This window comes from Orcinus orca, chromosome 12, assembly GCF_937001465.1.
Source record: "Orcinus orca chromosome 12, mOrcOrc1.1, whole genome shotgun sequence".
Lineage (NCBI taxonomy): Eukaryota > Metazoa > Chordata > Mammalia > Artiodactyla > Delphinidae > Orcinus > Orcinus orca.
The window spans coordinates 62,010,283-62,019,478 of record NC_064570.1 but is presented as its reverse complement, the minus strand read 5'-3'; the positions used below and the strand labels follow the sequence as shown (position 1 = coordinate 62,019,478).

Sequence of the window (9,196 nt, the reverse complement as noted above, 5' to 3'; positions counted from 1 at the left end):
AAACTTTGTTTTTAATTAATTAACCATAATTTAAGTGTCTATTTCTTCACTCATTTCTATTTTATTGACATATGTAGCTGTACCTATGCCAGTGCCATACTGTCTTGATTACTTGTAGCTTTGTAGTAAGTTTTGAAATCAGGAAGCTTGTGTCCTCCAATATCCTCCAAATTTATTATTTTTCCCCTAGGATTTTTTTGGCTGATCTGCATCCCTTAAAATTCCATGAAGTTAAAATAAACTTGTCAATTTCTGCAGAAAAGGCAGCTGGGCTTTTGATTAGGATTGTCTTCAATCTGTAGAACAATTTGGAGAGTGTAGACATCATAACAGTATTAGTCTTCCAGTTGAGTTTTTTTCATTTATTTATGTCTTGTTTAACTTCTTTTACAATGCTTTGTAGTTTTCAGTGAACAAATCTTGCATTTTTTGTTACGTTTATTCCTAAATATCTATTCTTTTTGATGCTATTGGAAAAGAAATTGTTAATTTTGGAACTTTCATTGCTAAATTGTTGAAATGCAATTGATGTTTTTAAATAGATCTTGTGGCCTACCAACTTGATGAACTTGTTGATCAGATCTAATACATTTTTGTTTATTCCTTAAGTTTTTCTAAATAAAAGGTCATGTAATACGTGTGCAGAGATAGTTTAATTTCTTTCTTTTCAATCTGGATGCTTTTTAAAAATATTTTTATTGCCTGAATACATTGTCTATAACCTCCATCTTAATGTTCAATAAAATGGTATGGTGGACATCCTTGGCTTGTTTTTGCTCTTATGATTAAATCTTTCTTCTTTTTCCATTCAGTTTGAGGTTAGCTGTGGGTTTTCAAATATACGTCTTTTATCTGCTTGAGGAATTTCTCTTCTATTTCTAGCTTGTTGAGTGTTTTCATTATAAAAGGGTGTTGATTTTCTCAAAATTTTCTTTACTATTGACATAATCATAAGGTTTTGTTATTTTTTCTATCACTGTAAGGTATTACATTGATTAATTTTGATATATTAAACCAACTTTGTCAGCTTGAGCTAAATCTACATAGATCATATTGCTGGATAAAATATGTTCGTATTTTGTTTGGAAATTTTGTGTCTATATTCAAAAGGGATATTGTTTTGTATTTTTCACTTCTTGTGATTCTAAACCTGCTTTTAATTTCAGTTTAATCCTGGAATGAGTTTGGAAATATTTCTCCCTCTTCTGCTTTTTGGGAGAGTTTGTGAAGTATTGGTGTTAAATATTTAAACGTTTCTTACAATTCAAAAATGAAGTCTTCAGGGCTGGACTTCTATTTCAGGGGAGTTTTTTGATCAATAATTCAGTTATTTTACTTGTTACAGGTTTATTCCAATTTCCATTTCTCCTTGAGTCATTTTTAGTAGTGTGTGTCTTTCTAGGCATTTGTCCATTTCATCTAGATTATCTAATTTATTGGCGTACATTTGTTCATAACATTTCCTTATAATTATTTTTTTAATTTCTGTAAGATTAGAATTAATATTCCATTTTTATTTATTTTAGTAATTTGGTTTTCTTATACAGTTTAGCTAAAGATTTTTTTTTTAATTTTGTGGAAATTGGTAAAGCAACAAACTTAGGTTTCAGTGATTTTCTCTATTTTTCTATTCTTTATTTATCTACTCTAATTTTGTCTTCTTCTTGCTTGCTTTGATCTTAGTTTACTCTTCTGCTGTAGTTTATTTATTAATTTGAGATATTTATTTGTTTTTAATATATGCATTAAATTTATGAATTTCCCTTTAAGCACTGCTTTAGCTAGACTACAAAAGTTTGGACATGCTGTGTCTTTATATTAATTCATCTCAAACTATTTTTAAAATTTCTCTTATGATTTCTTGTTTTGATCCCAGGGTTACTTTAGGAGTGTGTTGTTTAATCTGTATGTATTTCCTCCTGTTATTTATTCCTTTTGAATTCCCCAAATTTCCTTCTGTTATTGTGGAATTTCCTTCCTTTGAGATTGAAGAAAAAATTTTGATGATGAGTCCTTTTAAAATTTTTGAGACTCATTTTATGGCCTGACATATGGTCCATCCTGAAGATTTGCTCGCTTTTTCATTCATTTTTCTTATTGTTACTCAAAATGGGTAATAGCAATTGCTCTACCTCCAAGTATGCTGATTCTCTCTCTCTGTGGCTTGAGCCCCTTTAGTGAATTTTCATTTCAGTTACTGTACTATTCAACTCCAAAATTTTATTCCTTCTATCTCTTTATTGATAGTCTCTGTTTGGTGATAATCACTATTTTGTTCTCATACTTTGTGTAGTTATCTGGACATCATTTGTTTGTTTTAGTTCTTTGAAGATATTTTAAATAACTGATCTAAAATTTTTGTCTCTTAATCCAGTGTTTGTGTTTCCTCATGGGCTGTTTCTTTCAACTGCTTATGTTCTCATGTATTGGCCATATTTTCTACTTTTTATATATCTTCTAATTTTTTGTTAATAATGTATGTTTTAAATCAAATAATGTGGCAACTGTGTAAATCAGATTCTTTTCCCTCAATGTAGTTTGTTGTTGTTACTATTTAGTATAGTTTTTCTTTGTTTGCTTAGTAACTTTTTCAAACTAATTCTGTAAAGTCTGTTTTCACTGTCACATGTGCTTACCGTCTGCTTGGCTAGTTTAGTGGCCAACTAATGATTGGATAGAGATTTCCTTAAGTGCCTTGGACTAAGAAGTCTTTCAGCCTTTGCTGAGGTGTTCTGTATGGATTCTGGTGTATGTCTTCAATATTCAAGCAAGCAGTTTACAACACTCTATTATTCTTCACTTTCTGTTTGTGCAGAACCTCAAGTTAAGCCACACTTGAGAGATGGGGGCTTGATCAGGTCTTTCCTGGGCATGCACAAACCCTGAGTATGCATACCATTCTGTGCATGTGTGTGGTCTTCTAAATTCTCAGGGGCATATCAGAGCTCTTCAAGGTTCCCTGTGAACACACATTCACCAGCTTTTCCTTTTAAGTTTTTTGGTTAACCTCTTGTTTGCCACAAATGTTATCACAGCCTTAGGCAGCTGAAATGTTAACCAGTTTCTGCTAATTCTCACAACTACTCTGGGAAAGGGCTGTGCTGAATGAATTCTGAGTGAATTCTGAATAAATTCATTCTGAGTGAATTCAATTTAAGAATGTCTTGGCCATTATCTCTTCAGTATTTATTCTGTCCTTTTTCTCTCTCCTTTTTCTGTGATGTAAATCTTGCAAACGTTAGATAGTTTGATACTGCCCCAAAGCTCTTGGATGCTCTGTTATGCATTTAAAATGATTTTCTCCTTGCGTTTCAGTTTGAATAAGTTTTATTTATTTATTTTCAGACTCAATCCTTCTGGGAAAAAAGTTCTGTTTTTTTGTATTGGGTATAATTGGAAAATAGGTGAAGTTACAACGACTACAATAAGACACACTTGTTTTATGGTGGTAGCAAGAGAACAATAATAATCTTATCAATCACCTGAAGGTAAGACTTCAGACACTGGGAGGGAGTTACACTAAGTGTGTCTTTTAGAATCATCCCTAGAACCTTCTTCATAAAGGACACCCCTTCCCATGTGACTCTCCTGAACTATTGCAAGTACTTTTAATGTTAAAGTGCAATGTGCAAAATTTTAAATAAATAATATTTATTAATATGCTTAGTAAAAAAAATTACTGCTAGATCTACCAGTCTCTGACAGACAACACCATCCATGATTTTACTGCCATTCTCTTAATTTTTACTCATACATATATTGGAACAGAGGAGAGGCCCCCAGCAACCCCATCTCCAATACAAAACACCTGTCAAGGTCTTTGGACGTCTTGCCCACCTGCATTCCAGAACCATCTCCCAGTCATTCTGTGGGGCAGACAGATGCCATTCTGTTGGTACCCTAGACAATCCCTGTGAAAGAAGAATTAGATCAATTATTCAAACTGAACTTGGAAACCCAAAATTTATTAGTTTTTAGGGAGACTACATTGCAGGCATTCTCAATCTCTGCCCTTTCTAATGGATATTGGTTCCACTTACAGGACCCCAAATTTTTGAAAATGAATTTCTTTTTTGGAACTTTGTATGTCTGTGGCTTTGTGCTTCTTCTCTGGTAACAGTGAACTTATCCTGCTCCCCAAATCACAGTACCTTAAAACTTAGGGGAAGATGTAAGAGACCTTCAGGTATTTTATGAAACACTAATAGTAGATCATGCAGCTCACATATAACTGTGGATATCGTTTCAAAATGAGGCAGCTCTTGGTTGCTTGGGGATCTTCCCAGAGGACTAACTGATTCATTATTTATATGCTCCTTGGAGGCAGTTATCTCTACCATGTGTCAACAAATTAGAAATCATGGTACAACATTTATTCCTGACTTTAACTGAATTGATCAGTTACATTGCAATGGTCCTGGAAGGCATTCAGCCTGGACTCACTGGTCATAGTAGTTATGGATGATTGCTTGAAACTTGTTCCTTACAGGCAAAGGCAGAAACTGTGCAATCACTAACGCATCTGCTGTGCCTGGACTAATACCTCTAGCCAAGTGGAAATATCAGTGCTGAAACTTACAGAGTAAGACACCAGGCTTTCTGAGTTAAAGCCTGACTTGTTTGTTCAGCAGTGTCTGGTACCTTGGATGGCATATTTTAGTCAAAAGCTTAGGTTGTCTTCATCAGGCTGCTTGGAATTTTATTGAGAAGAGCCTTAATTAAATATTGTATGGAACAATTGAATGGATTTTGTTACTAGCCTCTCTAGATCAGATGAATCAGAGTGGCCGATAAAGTGGCATCATATTTACTGGAAAATTCATCAGAATTCAAGTCAATGTAGAAATGAGGGGCAAATATTTTGGGGAGTCAATAATCCATAAATCTCTCATGTTTCTGCATGCTTTGTGAGTGAGGCACTGATGGACCTTTTCAATGACATTTGCAGAGGATTACCTTGGAAGACACAGTTATCACCCTCAAGATCAAAGTGCACACATTCTTAGTGTCCAGTACAATAAAGAAAATGACTCCCTACAGAGCGATAAGTGTAATTATTGACCACTATTTAAAAAATAGGTTTCCTAAACTTAGGTTTAATTTCCTGAAACACAACCCACTTCATGTGGCACACTTTAACCAATGTGACAGTGGGAAATTCTACAGGACAAATTAGCCCATTTATTCAAATAATAAATAGCCTGAAAAAACAATGAATAAAGATAGATGATGCCCTAGAGTAAAAAAAAAAGTCAACCAACCGCAATATGTAGATCTTGTTTGATCTCATTTCACAGGAATCAACAATAAAAACACATTTTTGAAACAATTGACACTAGCTATCAGCTCTGTATTGGATAAGATCAAAGAATTATTATTAATTGTGTTTATTGTGGTTACTAAATTAAGGTTGTGTATAAAAAGAAAGTTTTATCTGTTAGAAATACATACTAAGTATTAACACATGAAAGGACATTTTTGGGAATTTTGTTTCAAGTTAAAGAAAATTTAATTAAATTCTTTGCAAAAGAATTGAGGTTTAGCAAAGAAAACAAGGTACATGCAGTTAAATAAATACTGTGAATATAATCAAGTAAAAAAAATTTGAGTAGTCAAATCCCTAAATTATTCAGCTATAATGGCACATAATTACTTTCAGAATGGCCTACAGTCCGTGGTCTAATCGTCCAATAACTGACAAGTGGTTCTCAATGTGAAGCAATTTTATTCCTCAGACGATATTTGGCAATGTCTGGAGACATTTTTTGTTGTCACAACTGGGGAGGTGCTACTGGCATCTTGTGGGTAGAAGCCAGGGATGCTGATAAATATCCTAAAATGCATAGGACATCCCCTCAAACAAAGAATTATGCAGTTCAAAATGTTAATAGTGCCAAATTTGAGAAATCCTGTACTAGATAATTAAAATAAGGTGGAATTATCCACTGTTATCATGTTTAAATTAGCACCAAGACTGAGAGTAGGAAAAATCTGGATGTGCCAGTATATGGTCAGGCCACTCATGATGGCTGTTCTCTTGCTGTTTGTATGTCCCCTGCTCGACCAGTCCTGCTTCACCTACACCCTACTCATGCAAACATGCTTGACCCAGCCCCTTAGGCCAGATGGCTCCACCTGCTAGTTTATTAAAAGGAAACATTTGCCCTCATTATGATCGTTAAACTGACGGGGTGTGAGGGATGTACCTCAGCTGCTGGTTTCCCTGGTAGTTGATGAGCCAGCCTGATGTCAATTCCCCTTATAAATGGTAGCTTCCTTCTCCCCTGAGTAGCAAAGATGGCTGCCATGTCCTTTCTGCCGTCTGCTGAACATATGTGTAAGATCTCCTGTCTATTAAACCAGTGATGTCTCTGGTGCTGTCTTGAGGCTCTTCCTTCAGTCTTGAGGCTGGGCAACTACAAGGCTTGCAGGCCTGCGAGGTGCAGCCCAGAAGCCAGTTTTAGAAGTCAAGTTCTGGACACTTGCAAATAGCCCAAGCACACCACTGTCATCCTCAGCTGATCCAGGGAAGGATGCGATTCTGCAAGCTGCAATGTAGACAAGGAGGGTTTAAAGTTGATGTGCACTTATCTTCAGTGAATGTGAGCATCTCTCAGTATGTAAGAAGAAACTGCCAGCTTTCCTGGATCCATGGTGATCTTTTATCTTCTGACAACTTCTCTCCAAGGAACAACAAACCAGTACTCTGGTTGCTTCCTTCCTTTGTTGTACTGCTGGATCACAGCTGCAGTGTGAGTAGCAAAGCCTTTTCTCGTTGGTTTTCCCGCTTTATAGAAATATGGGTGGAATCTTAATACTCTTCTCTTCTTTGGAAGGACATATATTTCCAATGGGTACCTGAATTATCTTTAACAGTCATAACTGAATTTCAGATTTATTATCAATGTGCACCTTAGCAGCTGATATCTGAAGTAGATACCAAAGAGGAATCTAGTAACTTTTTACTCAGATTTTCTTCTGTTAAAGAACCTAGTTGCAGTGAAAGAGACTTTCTCCTTCAGGTTTTATCCGGCTCTTAATTGCCCTCAGTTGAGGGATCACATGCCTGGAGAAAATAACTACTAAGGGTGATGTATTTTCCCACTGTTTCAATAATTTTTCCATCATTTAATTCTGTCTTCTGCAAGTTTTCACGTATCTGTGACCCTTCTTTGTTCTTATTAAGGTAATATTCAATAAGTTTAACTTTATATCTCCATGTATGTTCAATGTGTTCTCCACCTGGCTTTTTGGGGAACCGAATTGCTTGTCCACTTCCAGCATTATATCATGATTCTCATGAGCTTCTAAATCTAGGGCCCCCTCAGTTCAGCATCACACCCTGTTGCTAAAAAATTCAGAGTTGAGTGTATTTGAATTCCTGTAGCAGAACCAATTTTTTTGACTTAGCTACCTTAGCTCCTCGCAGTCAAGAGAAAGGTACTGCTTTGAGGTGTCTTTTTTGGTCTTTCCACTATCAGTTTGAGAAGAAAGTTCTTCTAAGTAAGCAAAGTCATCATCTTCCCCTAAAAAAGGAATTTTCTTTGCCTATAGATTCAAATGCAGCATGAGTGTCAGAGGTTCTTGCTGACCTTACTCAGTTCCATCTAACACTAAAATGTGGATACGTTGGGGAGGATACAGTTAAAACAAAATTGGGCAGATATTTCTAGTTGTTGAAACTGGGTGATGAGTATATGAGAATTCATTATGCTATTATCTCTCCCAACAAAACAAATATGGAACTTAGGGTATAGCTTATATGATGAATCCCAGGTCCACTGGGATCCATAGTTGTGTGACCTTAATATTGTTTCTTCAAATTTTCCTCAGCTGAAAGTAGAAATAATATTTATTTGTACCTATTTTATAGAGTTTTAATGAGTTTTAAATGTGTTAATATTTTTAGGCACTTAGAACAATGCCTTGCTATGTATATTACTTAAATAATAAAAGATAAATATTGCTGGATTATAGTAATTATAAAGAATTTTGCCTCACAATTATGTTTAAAGGATTAATTAATAATGCGTACTATAGAATAAATACATACCTAATATTAAGCACATGAATGGTAATGCTTTGTAGAGAATCAATTAACAAGATTTATAACCATTCATGTACTTGTATTTTTACCCTAGAATGATAATGGGAGCCTTTTAGAGAGTTTGATTCTAATTCAAAATCTCCCAGTATTTTCATGACTGCCACTGTATGCACTAAATCTAGGAAGTAGTTTAAAAATTCCCTTTTACTTATATTCAAGTTGAAAAATCATTTCACTTCTCCTCCAGGTCTGAATAAATATAGATCATTTTTATGAGAAAAAAATCCCCAGAAAGCAAAGAAGATATTTTCTTTACTGAAATATACATTCAGAATTGTAGCCCAATGCTTGGCAAATAGATAACATTCCTTCCATTAACCAAACAAATCAATCAATATTTAAATGAATTACTTAACAGAATTCAAATGTTTCCTGATTCAAGGTAGCACTAGTAAAATTGTCTGCTTCATAAAATTCACCTGTTAACTCATAATACAGACTAGTATTCACAGCAAGAAAATCACATTATCTATTTCCTCTTCCCCCAATAAGTTAAAAGTGGTACTTATATCTACTTCTGCCAGAGAACTGCATTTCCTACTCACTGCTGAATGCCCTTGCCTCAAATATAATTCACAGAAGGATGATAATTTACCTTTCTCAATAAGAAATAAATGTTCAGTGGTTTAGAGGAGAGAAAAGTCTCACCTACTTGTTCATTTCAAATGTCTTCCCACAAATTAACCCCAGTTATATTGGCTTTCTCTGAACATGAGAATGTAAATTCCTGGAACAGATATTCCATTTCCCAAACTAAACAGATGTAGTAGTTTTACAACTCAAGTGGCTGTGGTACTTCATTTCACATTTTCTCAATTAGGATAATAAACCCTGGAACAAGTGAATGGTTGTTAAGAGCTACTAGAGAAATTTACATAAAAAAGAAAATATAAAGTAATATCTTTTTTAAATTAATTAATTAATTTACTTTTGGCTGCGTTGGTCTTCTTTGCTGCGTGCGGGCTTTCTCTAGTTGTGGCGAGTAGGGGCTACTCTTCGCTGCAGTGCGTGGGCTTCTCATTGTGGTAGCTTCTCGTTGTGGAGCACGGGCTCTAGGCAAGTGGACTTCAGTAGTTGTGGTACGTGGGC

At 35.0% G+C, this 9,196-nt stretch overlaps 1 pseudogene; it reads right to left on the bottom strand.

The window, feature by feature from the left end:
* Positions 1–6,789: 6,789 nt before the first annotated feature.
* Positions 6,790–8,767, bottom strand: LOC101280878 (nuclear receptor coactivator 7-like; annotated as a pseudogene).
* Between the last annotated feature and the right edge of the window lie 429 nt (positions 8,768–9,196).